This window comes from Colobus angolensis, unplaced genomic scaffold (genome assembly GCF_000951035.1).
Source record: "Colobus angolensis palliatus isolate OR3802 unplaced genomic scaffold, Cang.pa_1.0 Scaffold6, whole genome shotgun sequence".
NCBI lineage: Eukaryota > Metazoa > Chordata > Mammalia > Primates > Cercopithecidae > Colobus > Colobus angolensis.
The window spans coordinates 20,133,121-20,150,833 of NW_012119598.1; the positions used below are offsets into that span (position 1 = coordinate 20,133,121).

Sequence of the window (17,713 nt, forward strand, 5' to 3'; positions counted from 1 at the left end):
ACTCCTGAGAAATCAGTGTTTATTTGGGCTAAAAATCAGAAACAATGGCAAAGAAAGAAAAAAAAGAATTCACATAAATTGGAAAGGAAATATGGCTGTTAATGAAAAGGAGCACAGAAACAAACCTCCAATGCACAAAGCAATGAATCCCTCACTATCCCATATTTCAAATGAACCACTAGAGAGGGAAAAAATTGATAGCAACACTTGCAGCTGAAATAACTCTTGCAGGGATAAATTATCCTCTTTCTTCATGTTGCATTTTTCCCATGATATTCCTCTTGGTATTAGGCAACTCTTTTAAAAGAAGATACTTGCAAGCACTGACCTCGCCTTTGACTATTTGTCTGTCTCCACAGTTCTTCGCAGATATTACTGAGCATCACCATAGATGTCCTTCTTCACCTCTTTATCCACAACTGAAGTATATCCACCTCAAAGCCTCCAGAAGTCCACACGTTAGATCCATCAGCACAAATCTGCAAAAGCCATTTCTCACTAAGTGGATGATGATGCAATGTATTAGTCTTCTATCACCGTCTCTCTGATTATTTTCAAAGACATAGCTACTTATCATGAATAATCTAGTTAGTGCTAGTAGAAACAGCAGCAGCAGCAAACATCCTATATACCCTCCTAACCCCACCTCATTCTTGTGAGATGTTGCTACTATTTGAATTATTATCCCATTTGTAAGTTAACCTCAAATAGGAGATTATGGGTTTCTTTTTCTTTCTTTCTTTTTCCCAGTGGGGCTAAAGCCAGCAGGGAATCTTCATTAAAATTCACCATAAGGCCCATTTGTTTGCTATTTCCCTTCCCCCAAGTCACATATTCCTGCCACCCTGCTGTGAACTGCTCAGAGCAGAGGAATGACCCGTGGAATCTCATGGTGGTGTGGAGGTGCCAAATCAAGCTGCTCCTGTTTGCCAAATAAAGATGACATATATTTACCGTCTCTGGACACCCCTCCAAATAGTAGTATATTTTCAACTTTATTTTATTCTGTATTTTAGGAAATGACATCAGTTTCCTTATGAACAGGTGCAAATACTGCTGACATTTAGAACACTCCTCAAAGGTAGGGACTAAGGATCTAGGCTTGCATGATTGTTAGTTCTTACCGGAGACCAATTATCAGAGGGCATTCTTGGGTGGTTATTGTTGTTGTTTGGTTATTGCATTCTTCCTCTCTGTTCTGATGAGACATAACTATGCCAGAGTCATACTTCATATTCGTCTATAGGAACATCTGGCCCATGACTAACATTTAATTTCCACACCATTAGAGTCAACAATACATGTACATCAGTAGATAATGTAATGCATTATCACGCAAGGCAGAGAGTAGCAATTTATTAGCCTAATTTAAAATAGCCTTCAGCAAAAAGTAGTGCATCTTAATTCAGAGTTTTGAATGGAATGACATGTTTTCAAGTAAAATTCAAAGGTATATACTCAGACATGCTTTGGAAAAAGTTTCCTACATATATTATCTTCTGTATTATTCAAGGAGGGAAGATCAATTCTGTTTTTTATGTTCCAAACAAATCTAATCCATAATAATACAAAAAAAAAGATAGCCTTGGGAGAAAATAAGAAAAGGAATTCCTTGGAACATAACTTAGAAATCACAACTTCAGTGTACAGGCTGCTAAGAATCTCTTTGCACATACTTAAAATCACAAAAAATTGTTTGCTTTGAATGTAGCATGAATTTTGTCTCTATTTCCTCTCTAAGACATTTTCATTACTATTTTAGGTTTGTAGACAATGAATATATAGAGTGTTAGTTTGTCTTTGTAGAATATTATAACTTTTATGAGAATTTAAGTGGTGTAATATTAGAAATTAGCTTAAGCTATACAGCTTGCAAAAATCATTATAATTATTACAAACATTCAAATATCTTCTCAGTTCTTATTAATGAAAACCAACCTCTGCTTTTTTAACACATATATTTGATATAGGAAGATACCCAGTGCTTGTTAACACTGACAAAAACCTTCTCCGCTCCCTTAAAAAATACAATGGAAATTATAGTATATGTTTAGAGCATATATAGAGTAGCACAAATTCTAAATCCTGTGACACTTACCAGCCTTACCAGCATAGTCATAAACACATTGCATATGACCATTCAGCCTTAGAAGAGATGGAGAAAATTTGTCATCTTGAGGTCCTCAATAGTACTTAAGCTGTTATTGAGACTTCTCTCAGCAATGATATGCAAGTCCATGGCCAGGCCCTGTGGTGAATGCGAATGACATAATTTTTATGAGCTCTCAGATTAATGGAAGAAGTAAGGGATGCACATACGTAACCAGAATACATAGTATAAAGTGCTGAATGCCATAAGAAAGTTGGAAAAATGCTGCGGGAGATAAGGGAGAGAGGAACTGTTTCTGGCTATGGGCAACAGAAAGGCTTCAAAAAAGGAATTAGCTTTGTGCCGGAACTTGGAGGACAGGCTATATACTGGAAATGTTCAGTGATACAGCCCAGAAGGCAAGGTCCTGGTTTCTAAACAGAGTCACTGAGGGAGTACGTTATGGTGTACCAGAATTAATGTGGATCATCCTGACCCCAAGTCCCCACATCCTACTACTAAATTTTCTCCTGATGGTACTAATCCTTAGCTTGAATTCATCAATTAGGTTAGAAATATTTGCTCCAGTTCAGTTCTTGAGATCTTATATCTGAAACCTATATAGTGATTAACATTTTGTTCCCCTCTATCATACTCTGTCATTGTATGTGATCAATTTGATTTGGTATTGCTACCACCTGTGCTGTGACTAAAGTGGGAGCAAATGCAGAAAGCACCCAGGATGTTAAAATTTTGTACTAATCCCTGACTGCTTGAACTAATTCTGGTGAACTTCAACCTTTACAAGTCAATTCCCAAAATATATTGTTACCGTTGATAGTCTTCAAATGAGTTTATGGCTCCCATTGGCATAACTTTATCCCAAAAGCCTTGAGCTTATCATATATCCAGTAATTTTGTCAGCAATCTCAAATAACTATTTACATGTGCCATACCTTATGCCCAATCTGTGGCACAGGGGCAGATATGCAAATTAGGTCTCCCAGTCTTCCAAAGTTTTCTAAAGCTGGGCGTGTATTGTGACCTTGAGTTTCATCTTTCTGATATATATTATAATAAATGTAACAAAATAAATTAAAAATAAGGGTAAAACTTAGAAATTCACCTTCCCAGTCTCCATTCCTCAGCCTCAGTCTCATTTCCCAGAGACAATTACATTTAAATATTTCTAATTTTAGTTCTAGTGTTTGCTGGGCTTTAGATAGCTTATACAGACTCCATTTCTACAAAGAAGAGAAATTTAGTTCCCTTACTAGAGTCTTCTCCTATTTTCATTCTGATTTACAGTATCTTCAGTTTTTCAAGTGTTTGCCTTCATAATTTTAAATGATACTACTCCTTCAATTTTGAGATTTTGACATTGAGAATCATATAAGATTCTTTCTTCTGCTCAATAATATTGAGTGTCCACATGGATCAAATGCTGCACTAGATTCTAGCAATAAAATGAGTGAAAACAGACATAAATCCTGCCATAGTGAAAATCACCACTTAATGAAAAGGGTGATCAATAATAACAAGACAAAATAAATTATAAGTGTGGCCCAAAATAAAATCATTATGAGATAAGTCATGAGAATTTATATTAAGGAGGTCAGGGATAGTTTCTCAGAAGAGACCACCCTTGATAAGAAATCTGACCAATGAGTAGGATTTAACTATGTGGAAAATTGTAACAAAAGCTTTCTAAGAAGAGGAACAGCTTGTGCAAAGACCCTGTGGTGGAGAAGTAATGATGAGTGTCAGTGAGACTCAAGTGGAGAAAGTCAAGAACTGCAGAGACATAAGAAAGAAAAGATAAATATCGACCGGCCATTTGGAACTTTGCAGCATTTATAGAGGAGTTTCACCTTTATCCTAAGATCAAGGAAAAGTCACTTAATTCTGAATAAATCATGATCAGAATAAGGTTTTTGAGAGTTTACCCTAATTACAGCTTAGTGGATGTAAAGAAATAAACTGAAATTTTCTTTCTTTCCCTATAGATCTTATTTCTCAGTCTTAACATTGCTTTCAATGTTATTATTTTTATTAGCTTATAACTATACATGAGCCTTCAATATTTCCTCTGTAAATTGAGTGTAAATGTTAAAAACAATAAAAATATCTACTACCCTATGTCCTAGCAATCCCACTCCTAGGTATTTTCCCGTACACAAATGGGTGCACAAATTGTGGAAGGATGTCCATAACAGACTCATTTATGACAACCAAGAACCAAAACCAAGTCCAATGTCCAACAACAAAAATGGCTACATTATAGCATGTAAAGAAATACTACACAGCAATGTAAAGAGAATGAACAACTGGTAAACACAATGACAAGCATGACTCTCACAATGGCAGAAATTAGACACAAAATAATACACACCATTGGATTACATTTGGATGAAGTTTAAGAACTGGTAAAACTAATGAATGAAGAAAGAAGTGTGAATGGTGATTACCATTTTGAGAATGGAAGGGTATGACTAGAAAGGGGCATAAAGACTACTTTTGGGTGCTGGAAATGTTATATATTTTCATGTTGATAGTTATTACTTAGGTGTGTACATCTTTAAAACTTGATCAAACCTAAAGATTAGTGAACTTGATACTCATTTGACCACATATATTCTACCTCAGTAAAAAATGTAAAAAACAATAAACAGCATTTAAAATACTAAGATATTGCACATATGTCATCCAGATCCAAGTGAGATATCTGGCACATATTCATATGTACCCCTGCAAGGAGATTATCTCAAGAGTGAAAGTCAAATTCAGTCTTTAAGAAATATTCTATCACTTTCTCAGAATCATGCCATATGGGCAGTGAACTTCCGAAGTCTACATGTCAGAAAATGTCTTTATTTCACTCTGACTTTATTAATTGTTTGGCTCCAAATTATTTGCTGTCAGAACATGGAGGGAATTGCATTGTTTTCTAGAATATGGTGTTGTTAATGAAAAGTTTAAAGTTATTTTGAGTTTTATAACTTTTAAAATTTTATTTGAAAGCTGTAAGAATTTTTTTTACACAAGTGTTGAAGTTTCACCATAATTTATGTAGATACATTAGATTTCTACTGCAGCTTAACAAATTACCACAAATGTAACTGTTTAAAATAATAGTCATTTATTATAGCACAGTTTGTGAAGGTCAGAAGTCCAGGAAAGGCCAGCTGAATCCACAGCACAGAGTCTTTCAAGGTTAAAATCAAGGTGTTTACTAAGCTACATTCTCAACCGGCTAGGGAAGCATCGACTTCCGCACTTCCTCACGTTTCTGGCAGAATTCACTTCATTGAAGCTGTAGAATTGATGGAAGCTTGCTTTTTCAAAGACAGCCATAGAAAGAGAATCTCTTCTTCCTCTCTCTAATCCAGGGAGCCTTTTTAAAGGACTTGCTTGATGAGATCAGGCACACCTAGAATAATCTCCCTTTCGATTAACTAAAAGTCAGCTGATTAGGGACATTAATTCTATCTGAAAACATCCCTCATCTTTGCCATATAACGTAACCTAGTATGGGAATGACATCTATTAGAATCAGGGGTCTCTCCCTATATTTAAGAAGAAGAGATGCCATCGGGCATGTACACAGTGGGTGGGATTCCTGGGGGGTATTTTAAAACACTGCCTATCATGTATTTTTCACACAATTCTTTTTTCTTTCTTTTTTTTTTTTTTTTTTTTTTTGAGATGGAGTCTCCTTCTGTCACCAAGTCACCAGGCTGGGGTGCAGTGGTGCAATCTCAGCTCACTGCAACCTCCGCCTCCAGGGTTCAAGTGATTCTTCTGCCTCAGCCTCCCGAGTAGCTGCGACTACAGGTGCGCACCACCATGCTGGCTAATTTTTGAATTTTTAGTAGAGATGGGGTTTCACTATGTTGACCTGAATGGCCTTGATCTCTTCACCTAGTGATCTGCCCACTTTGACCTCCCAAAGGGCTGGGATTACAGGTGGGAACCACTGCGCCCAGCCCTTTTTGATACTTTCATAACCACAAAATTCTGAATAATACTGAGCTCAAATAATTGTTGAGTAAAGAAATAAACAGATACTTTACAGCTCCTTTCAAATCTGAAGATGTGAATCTTTACTCTGCCCAAAGAAATTTTCCTGTTGCATCTTCAATAATGTGTTTTACTTTTTTTGTGAACACTTTGATTGATATATTTTAATAAATATTATTCGCAGCTCAATATTTTCACCCATTTAAAAAATTTCTTTGTCTTTTTATGTTCCTATATATATGTAGAGAGATATTTATGAATATTTTGTATCACCAACTTTAACAATTTGTGTCCAAGTTGTTATTCAGTTATCCTATCCAGTGTTTTATTTTGACAATCATATGCATTTCTAAGAATCAGTTCTAGTTATTTTATCTTATTCAATTCTGGATATAATGGCTTCTCAAATCTCTCTGAGAATACGAGAATGATCATGTTTAAGTTTTCTTCCTGAATTATCTATTTCTTTCCGGAATCAAGTTTCTTTTTATAAGGCCCCTTATTGCTGCTTCTACGCATGTATCTGGTGATTCTTGATTATCCACTCACAGTTGTTCATAAGCCACTAAGTAATTTGGATATAGTGGATGAGTCTGTCTCCAATGCGCCATGCTCTTTCCATCTTTGTACTTGAGCTCATACTGTGACTCCATCTGCATCTGTTAGGCCTTCTTAGTTCCAAAATTCACAAATAGCTCCCATCTTTTAGTATTCACTTACAATGAATAGCACACAGTACATGGTGTAGAAGAGTTTTTTATTTTAATTTTTAGAGACAAGCTGGAATGTCACCCAGGCTGCAGTACAGTGGACTGATCATAGCTCCCTGCAGCCTCAAACTCCTGGGCTCAAGTGATCGTTCCATCTCAGCTTCCCAAGTAGTTAGGACTACAAGTGTGTGCCACCATACCTGACTAATTTAAAAACAAAAACAGCAACAACAAAACCCCAAAACTTTTATAGATGGGGTCTTGCTATGTTGCCCAGGCCAGTCTTGAACTCATGCGCACTCAAGCGATCCTCCTCCCTTGGCCCCTCAAAGTGCTTGGATTACAGATATGAACCACCATGGCTGGCTTCCAGTTTGGAACCTAATATCAGTTGAACTTACATTAGCAAGTCACTGATGTGGTTTGCCTCTGCAGTTTGTGGTCTGTTTTTCTATTATTCTCCCTTGAAATAGTGGGATGACTGCAGGGTTTGTCTACATGGGTAAAGTGTGCATTGTAGCATGACTGACTTTAGTATGTATCAAAAGGGTCCAGCCAGTTGGTTTAGGGTCCAGCCAATATGGATGGACTTACTCTGGCATGTAGATGTCATTCATTACTCTGAGAACATATTATCGTTTTCCCTTCTTGGTTAGATCTGCCTTCCTTTTAAAATATCCTGTCTGTTGGACGGTTTACATTAGTCTCTGCTCTACTTTTTCGTGTATCAACACCTGTATTTCTAGTTCTCCTCTGGCAAACTGTTGCATTTCCTTAATGGCAGCTCTCTGCTTGTATCACAGGATAGAAATGGCTATGATTCACATGGGGAAGTGCGTCTGGGGTGCCAAGACATTAGTAGCTCAGTTGTTTCATAGAGAGTATGTGAATTAATTCCTTGATAACTACCCTAGCCCATTTCTGCTCTCACTGCTTGACAGTTCTGAGCATATGGACTTCCTCTTCTCTGCCAGAAAGAAGAGCTTCCACTCTTATTGCATCATTTGACTCTGTTCTGGTGGTTTATTATTAATAAGATTCCATCTCCTTTCTATCAGGTGAATGCTAGATCAGAAAATGCTTACTAATTGAGAGCAGGACTTAACACACAAGCAAAACTTATTATATCATGGTTCTTTTAATCAATCTTTGACTATCTAGTTTGCAAACAGTAATAAGTACTGTAGAAGATCAAAAGGAAGAAAAAGGTCTCTTCATCCCAGGACTTTGGAATCTAGGAGGATTCAAATAATAATAATGAAGGAATAAGAACATTAAGAGGCACAAAAGAAATAAATGAGCATGTTATGAATCATACAGAATCAAACTTTTGAACTGACTACTGCAGAAAAGCCTGATATGTTTGGATCATGAATTAGGGCCCACGCCAATGAGGAGCTACCATGGCCTCATTCCCAAGCTGTATGTAGGATAAAGTTGCTAAATCTGAAGGGCTGGTAGCTCAAGAGGATTATGTCTAACAGTGATGAAGCTACTGCTGAAATAAGTGGAATGAGTTTCCGGCTCTTCCCAGGTGCTGCCTTGGGCTTCTCTGTAAGTTATTATATGCTTAGTAGTTGAGGGTAAGACTTAAAGCACAAGCAAAACTCACTATATCATGGTTCTTTTAATAGAAAAACTATTAAAAGAAATATAATAAATATGATAAAAACTATTTGCTCATAGCATATATATTTCCTCCTGATATCTAATTATGTCCTTACTCTCATTTCCCTTTCTTATTTAGCATAGATGTACAGACCTGTCTTTTGAGTCCTTCATTCATTACTCATTAACTGGTTAATCTTAATTGAGTTCTTAAGTCTCCTTAACATCCCACTTATATAAAATAGGGTCAATAGTAGGACCTAATAAATAGGATTGTTTTGAGGAAAGTACACAGTACCTAACAAGTAATAAGAATTCAATAAATGCTAGTTACTTACTGTTTATGTTTTTTGCCATATTTATTTATTTAATAGAAAACCTATTGTATTATCAGGAGTAAATATATAATGCACCAGGGCACATTAGTTTTCTGTTTCTGTGCAATAAATTACCACAAACCCAGAAAGTTAAAACAGCACAAATTTATTATCTCACAGTTTCCATAGGTCAGAAGTCTGGACATGGCAAGACTGGTTTCTCTGCTGAGGGTCTCATAAGTCTGAAATGATGGTGTCAACCAGACTGAGTTCTTGGCTGGAGACTCTGGAGAAAAACTGACTTCCAAATTCATTCTCATTTTTGGCAGAATTCAGTTTCTTGCAGTTATAAAACTGAGGTCTTTGTTACTTTGCTAGCTGTCAGCGTGGGGCTGCTCTCAGCTCCTAGAGGCCACCCTTACCATATGGCCCCCTTTCTATTCCAGTTGTTGTGCCAAGTCAAATCCTGTCATATTTCAAGTCTTTAACTTTGTCTTTGTCCTCTAGACCCAGATTTAAGGGGCTCCTGTGATTAGGTCGGGCTTATCCAAATCATCTCCCTTTTGGTTAACTCAGAGTCAACTCATTAGCATCCCAAATTACATCTGCAAGATCTTCTTTGCTGTGTAACTTAACTGGAGTGATGTCCTTTCATATTCAAGCGTTCCTCTTACAGTTAAAGGGAGGAAATTATACAAGAATGGATCCTTGAGAATCATTTTAGAGTTATGACTATCACACAGGGTCTCAGAAATTGCATTCCCCATGACACCAACACTAAAGGAGGAGAAAAAATATTAAACATCCCCTTCCCCTTCCTCTATTCATATCTACCCCCATTAATTTCATCCATGCACAGCCAAACTCCTCTGAAAAGAGAAAAGCAAGAAATTCCTTATTGTGGTGAGAGGATTCTGCCCTTGCACTTTGTATTGAGGTCTATTTTTACTAGGCTAAATCAGCACTATAAGGGACTTAAGGTAAGAAACGCTTTACTTTTTCTATTCTTAACCTGAGAATCAACCTGAAAACCCTGATCCCCCTACCAAGAAAAGGGAAATGAATCAAATTTACATTGACAAAGTATCTACAATAGGCATGGCACAAGCTTTACATATTTATATATAAGTTCACTTCCTTCTCAACAGCATGTCTGAATATTATCTCCATTTTACGGAAGAGAAACCTAGGAGATAAAATAACCTGCTCAAGGCCACAGAAGTGAAATAAAGAAGCTAGAACTTTCATCTAGGCTGAGGATTTTTAAATATGTTAGTACAAGCCCTAGATGTCAGCTACTAAAAAAGACAACTATTTTTATTAGCAGATGTGAGACAGGCATGAGGATGTACAAGTTACTTTGCTTAGCACCATGAGCAAAGCTTCATTGACCTTCAAGGAAAGTGTCTAAAGATCTAAATTTAGTTCCAGGGCTTGCCCTACTAAAGCAGTCATCATACTGGTAAAATTCTCATTCTCATTCATCCACAGACCATAAGCCAGTGTCCCAACCAGGGACTTGAAGATGAGTCTACAATGATGACCAGAGTGGTGCTGAGTGAATTTCATTGCTCCTTTCCTAGTCAAGAAGGCTTAAGTAATAGTGTGAGAAAATACCTGAAACCCCAAACCCTGGTGGAAAAGACACTGCTGTCATGGCAACATTCTAAGTATATTTTATGTCTTCATTTTTTTACAGAAAAAATATTTACAGTGGTTTACACAGATTTTTAAAATATGGCAAAATAACATAAATAGTAAAAGTAACTAGCATATATTGAATTCTTATTACTTGTTAGGTACTGTGTACTTTCCTCAAAACAATCCTATTAATTAGGTCCTACTATTGACCCTATTTTATATAAGTGGGATATTAAGGAGGCTTGAAAACACAACCAAGATTAACCAGTTGATGAGTAATGAATGAAGGACTCAAATCCAGGCCTGTATATCCATGGTAAACAAGAAATGGAAACGAGAGTAAGGACATAATTAGATATCAGGAGTAAATATATATGCTATGAATTACTATATACTTGCTAACGGAAGGAGACAAATTGGACTTAAAACTTTCAGATGGTACAAAGAAAGAAAACTGATATATCACTAGCCTCAATGTCTTATTTCTAGTGTTCCTAAGATAAAATCCATTACTCAACTATATATGACCAGTGTAAATGTACTCAGTATGACAAGTAAAAACATTCTTTTTGATTTTGGGGGTTTTTTTGTTTGTTTTCTGTTTTTTGTTTGTTTATTTGTTTGTTTTTTGTTTTATTTGAAATGGGGCCTTGCTCTATTATCCAGGCTGGAGTGCAGTGGTGTGATCATGGCTCACTGTAGCCTTGTAGCCTCGATCTCCAAGCAATCCACCCAACTCAGCCTCTTGAATAGCTGGGACTTCAGGCAGTGTATACACCCCACCACACCAGGCTAAGTTTTAAGCTTTTCTTTTTTTAAAAAAATTTTTTGGAGAGACAGGATCTTACTGTGTTGCTCAGGCTGGTCTCAAACTTCTGGTATCAAGTGATCCTCCCACCTCAGCCTCCCAAAACAATGAGATTACAGATATAAGCCACTGGTCCTGGCTAAAAAACATTCCATTTAGAATATTTGTGGAGAGCACCCTGCCTTACTGTACGTATATCTAAGAGCTAACATTGCTGAACATTTATTCTGGGTCAGGCAGTTTGTGTTTGTTTTATCCTTAATTCTTATCATCCTGTGGTGTGAGTACTATTATTATTCTCATTTTACACATGAGCAAATTGAAACTTAGAGAGATGATATATAATAGGTCCAATGTTGCATAGCTAGTAAGTGGTAATATCAAGATTAAATTCAAGTAGTCAGATAGAACTTGTAATCACTATGCTATGCTGCCTCCAATTAGCAATTTATCTGTAGCCTTACAGTAGTTTATTGGTGGTGTTTCTTATAGCATTACTAAATATACATATTAATCCAAAGTACAGGACAGTTAAGCAAAAAAGAAATTGTTGGGAGTCAATATAATGGAGCGTAGGCAGAGAAATATTCCATCAGTTCAGGGATAGATTTCCTAGTGCTTGGAGCATGAATTCTCAACATGGGCAATACCATCCAAAAGCAGATGATTATTGGTTCTTAGGAGGCAAGAAAATCTTAGATCTTAAAATAGCTTGTAGACTTCTAAAGGGCCACAGTACATAAATATATATACCACTTACCTCTGATATTCAAGTTTCTCTAGGAGCAGGAAGGTGATAAGGAGAAAAATGCCTAAAAAGGCTCCATAAGGGAGCAATTTAAAAAGCAAAAGGTTGAGAAATAACTGTTTAGAGAAATAGATGGACTGCATGTTCTCCAGATTATTTTCATATAAATATTATTTCTCTCACCTGCAGATTTGATAGCTACAGAGTATCACCACATTCCAGACCATCTATTCCCATAGGATCAAAAGTGTAGTTAGGCTGTTACCAGTTGAATACAAATAGTTACACCCAAGCAGGTATCTGTGAAGGGATAGATTTGACATTTTCACTTGATAACTGATTTGCCCAACAACTCAGTTATTAGGTCAGTATTAGGTCAATATTAGGACCCAAATGCCACTTTTGCTAGAAGTCTGTAGATCATGCCAAGATTATGCTTATAATGGATTGAAAATTACTTTATACCATATAAATACATAAGTGGTCAAAGGTGCAAAATTTTATTCCAAATGTTCAGAATAATGTTAGTTTAAAAGTTTTCCGCTACTGAGAGAGAAACAAAAACCCTCATCTCATTTAAAGGACTAACAATACATACCTCTGAGTAAACTATCCCTCCCCCACTCCCACAACTTTTGAATGTGCTTCTAAAAAACATTTCACTTGTTCATGGAACATCTACCAAGGTAATGGCTTCAGATTTAGATTAATTAAATCATAGCTCTCTTTTCTGGCAAGAATCAGATTGCAGTTTTGGTGGTCCATTAATTCCATCCCCAAAAGGATGATGGAGTAAGTTAATACAGCTTTCTCCTATCTGGTCAGGGATTTTGCCCTACTTCTAAGCTAATACGTAAGGCTGCTACTACTTTGTAAATGCTAGTAGAAGACACAAGACTCCTGAATCAGAGACAAAGGACTTTATTAATCACAGCAAAGCAAGCAACACAAGCACCAGCATCTTTGCATCAGTTCCCCTTTGATCCCCATGTTCCACAGGGGTGATGCATAGAGCCCAGGTTGATGCAGTGACTTTGTCTTATAGCCAAGGAACACTTAGATTGGAAACCTGCTGTTTTATAGCAAGCAGTAAGCAAACCTGCTCTTTGTTCCAGAACAACACATTATCTTATCCCTCAAGGTTGCTTGCTACAAACACAACACTGAAAAATGACCAGGTAAGAGTCATGAAGGCCTTGAATTCTTTGCATATTGAGCAAGAAAGCAGGAACAAAAGATACCCATGGAGAAGTGTCTCCCAATATCTCTCCTCGGGAGTTTTCTTTACTCTGATTTCAATGAGATGTGATTCTTCTGAAAAAAATACTGTGGATACATTTCATCGTCATACTTAACTCCTTGTCCCAATACCCTTATTTCCTGTGGGCTTTTTCTGACTTAGGGAGAGGAATTTCCTGCAAAGAGTAAGCTATCATAATTTCCCACTCTACTATGGTCTGTATTAATTGTCTATATGTGAATTAAATTATTCACCTTATAAAAAGATGCTAGCAAATTTGAGAAAACAATCATCTATATTTGAGTTGCCTCAAAATTTATAAGCCACTTTCTGAGGTCGAGGTGGGTGGATCGCTTGAGCCCAGGAGTTCTATACCAGCCTAGGTAATATAGGGAAATCCTGTCTCTACAAAAAATAACAAAAATTAGCCGACCATAGTGTCACACACCTATGGTCCCAGCTACTTGGGAGGTTGAGGTGGCCATATCACCTGAGCCTGGGAGTTTGAGGCTGCAGTGAGCTATGACTGCACCCCTGCACTCTGGCCTGGGTGACAGAGTGAGACCCTCTCTTAAAAAAAAAAAATTAGAAGCACCGAAAGAGTAGATAAAAGCATGTTTTCAGGAAACTGGACAAGGTAAATTCTAAACTCTCAACTTGGGTTTCTTTGGTATGCTTAAGCATTAGTACCTATTATAAACTTACAGTTATTTCTAATTGTACTTACCCACACAGTCTTTTGGAAAATGACAATGCTACTCAGTAGGAAGATAATATTTATTGATACTAAATTAATATTGTTGGAATAATCTTTTCATCATTATTACAATGCCCTCTTTTCCGCAAATAGACATATTATAAGAGCCCTATTTTCCTACAGAGCATTATCAATTCTTATATATTGAATTTTTAATTTAAATAGATTTATTAACACTTTAAACATAAATGACTGGCAAAATAATCAGAAGAATTAGTATCTCTAGGAAGCAAAGTCGGTGAAGAGGAAGTTACGATGCATTTTATTTGACTCCGTGCAATATCTTTGCAGCAGGGTATAGACATTTTAAGAGGTGTGTCTTGAGTCCAAACAAAAAAATACAAAGGACTCTTGCATCCCAGGAGAATTTATATTTAAACTAAACTATTTGTACTGGTCGCCCAAGACATATTTTGGCACAGTATTTTTGTGGCTCTCATTTCTAGAATGATTTATTTGCGCTTTGCCATGTGTAGCTAGGTTCTGGTGAAATCAGACGATCAGATATTAGCATCTTACTCAGTTTGTGTGTTATAGACATGGCCTTATGTACAAGTTTGCTTTTCTTCTTTTTGCACTGGAAATTTTGTATTCTTTCCTTGATGTAATAACTGCATTGAGCCCCTATTTAGAAATAATCTGTGGTCAAGAAACCAAAGATTTAAGTTCCAAAGCACATTAGATTCATAAAAGTGGTATAGTCAAAGACCTGAATCCCTTAGATTAAAAATATAAAGACAAAGAGAAGGTGCTTAAGTTAAAACTGCCTTGGGGCACCAGCAAGTTATGGGTTGGTGGGTTTTATAAGACTACTTACTATGCCATTCAATTAAAAAAAAGAGAGCAGTTACCATGGCAACACCACATCTAATGCTGCTTATGCTACCTCTGAGATACAAAATACCTTCTTCCAGGGACACATTGACCAGTGCAGCCTGTTATGGGAAGTTTTTTATGCCTAACGTTAGCCTGGGAAGAGAAAAACTGTATTTCAAGCATATAAGGAATATACAAACACACACATATATCTTAGTTTGCAACATTCAAATATCAGAACCCATTTTAACTCATTTTCTTTCTTTTCCAACATTTTTAAGGATGAAATTGTTTTTCTAAACTTCAGAGAAAATAAAATTCATTTAAGAGAAACGTATAAATAGTTTTGCTGATATATGGGCATAGAAGTATTTTTAATTCTTCCATAAGAGCTACCAAATATGTATAATTTTCTCTTGGAATAACACTTTGAGCTCCTGACTATTAACACAGAAATTTGGATATTATTCATGTTTCAGTAAATTATATATTAACTCCTGGCCAGAAAAATATGTTAAAAGTCCTATTCATTAAAAAAAAAAAATTAAACCTCTTAAATGAAATAAAATAATTATTTAAGGAATTAAAAAATAGTTTGGCTAAATAGTGAAGAATATGGCCTCCATTAATCTCACAAAAAGAGGTTAAATAAGTATCAAAGAAAAATATGAATACATAATAAAAACAAAACATTTTGTTGTAAAAGATAATGCCTTTTCTACATTATCTCTCAGATGAACTTTAAGAAAGTGAGTGGGATGCAACAGATTCTAACTTTTTTCTAAACAATAGGCATATATGCACCAATAAGTATTTTCTTATTCAGTGGTGTTTTTAAATAGACCCACGTAAGGACTGTTTTAATGACTATCCAATACCGTGGGGTACTGCACTCAAATCCAATGGCCACAGCAGAAACAAATACCTAACAAAGGCAGAAGTTATATATCAGATACCTTATCTGTTTCATATATACTTCTATAGTTACCAATTTGACATTTACATTCCTACTCACTTCTGAAAAAAAGACTTAGTATAGTTGTTGCATGAATATTTGTGTGCTTTTAATGCAAACGTGGTTTATAACCCAAAGGTTTAATGCTTGCTCAGAACTCAAAGGTAGACTGTTATCAATGTAAAAATAACTTCTTTTATAACAAAAAAGTAAACAAAGTAAAATTTTGTTGGAAAGTAAAAATTATTGTTACTTCAATCACAAAATCATATTTTCATGCAGAAACAATGTAATAAATACAGTTTAAGCTCCCTGGAAGGCTCATAAAGCCTATTTGATCTAGGATATAACAGAACTGCTTTAGACTTGCAATAAAATGTAATTGGCTATACCACATATATAATCAAAACATAAAGCTGAAGAATAAATCATTTTTATTACAAATGCTAATATTTGAGAAATTAGAGTTTATTTCCGCAAAATAATAGACTAATTAGAACTTTTTGGAGCTTTGAAGAAAACTTTAGAATCCTTTGAAAAATTTATTCAATAATTATTCAGAGAGTACCTACTCTGGGCCATGTATTGTTCTAGAGGCTACAAAAATAACAATATAGATACAATTTCTAAGACCTTATTACAATGGCAGAAATAAATAATGAAGAAATAAGCAACAATGAAAACACAAAATAATTTTCATTGTCACATATGCTACGAAGTAAATAAACTATATGGCATGATAGAAAGTAACTGGGGAAGGCCACTTAAGACGCAGAGAACAGAGAGATGGTTGTTGAATTAAGTGTTTAAACGATAAGCAATACGAATTATAAAAAGAAACACAGAAACCAATTTCTTGCAGTGAAGGTCCTATTTGGGATGTCAAGATGAAAGAATGGGAAGTTTCAGCCTTCAACTCTCCCTCCACCCCCAACCCCCACCCAGAAACACTGATTTTAACAAATACACATGATAGTAATGCTTTTATGGTAGCCCAGTCATTTAGTTAAAAGGTTCCAGCACCTCAATAAAGTGAAAAAAACCCTGAAGAATAAATACACTAAGGGGAGAAAGAATAGCTTCACTTTACCCATATTACCCTGCCCAAGTGCAGCACAGCTCGATGCTAAGAGATTCACTCAGCCTGTGATTTCTCCTAATGAGAAAAATGGAGATCGAAATGAGTACCTGGCTTCCCCAGTCTTCTGGAATGTTATCCAGGAGGCTCACTTCTGTTTCACCCCACCCAAAACACAGGGAATACGCAGAGCAAAAACATGTGGGGGCAGCTAGGAGCAGGGACAAGAGGAGAGGCATCGTGGCAACTGGCACACAAATCTCAACAAGCTGCAGATCCTACTGGCTGGGTTGAAGACTCTGCCCGGATCTCCAAACGCGAGTCTCATGGGGTGTCTCAACTGTGAACACCCAACAAGCTGACATATATCCCCAGCACTCTGCATGCACCACTTGCTGTGGCTGGCATCCTGAGCACACCATAGACATCAACATGTATGTGCTTCCCCCATGGAGAGCACACACGAACTACCACAGATTGCATGTGAGCTTCCACACATAGGATATATACATTAGCAGACAGCTCTGGTGGATCAGGAAAAAGTGCACAGCCAGGAACCTTCCCGTCACTGCCCTAAGGAAAATAAACAAAAGGCTCTCAGAGTCCAACCTGCTTTGTAGGACTGAGAAAGCACACAGTTCTAAGACACCTCCCCCACCTCCCACCCCGCCCCACCACCACCACCACTGCGAAGGAACAAGAGAAATGGTAAAGGCACATTCATAGAAAGGTCTGAGAGGCCGGGTGTAGTGGCTCATGCCTGTAATCCCAGCACTTCAGGAGGTCGAGGCGGGTGGAAATATGAGGTCAAGAGATTGAGACCATTCTAGTCAACATGGTGAAACTCCATCTCTACTAAAAATACGAAAATTAGCTGGGGGCAGGGAGTGGGGGGTGGCACGCACCTGTAGTACCAGCTACTAGGG

General features: G+C 36.7%; 1 long non-coding RNA gene across 1 annotated transcript in view; it reads right to left on the minus strand.

Moving 5' to 3' along the window:
* The window catches only part of LOC105526684, a 109,605-nt gene that overhangs the window by 16,771 nt on the left and 75,121 nt on the right, over positions 1-17,713 (minus strand). Inside the window, exons 7-10 of the long non-coding RNA XR_001004124.1 lie at positions 13,436-13,586; positions 12,125-12,241; positions 2,108-2,248; positions 334-544 (exon numbers count right to left, since the gene is read on the minus strand). This is a non-coding gene — a long non-coding RNA (uncharacterized LOC105526684). The remainder of the gene's footprint in view (positions 1-333; positions 545-2,107; positions 2,249-12,124; positions 12,242-13,435; positions 13,587-17,713) is intronic.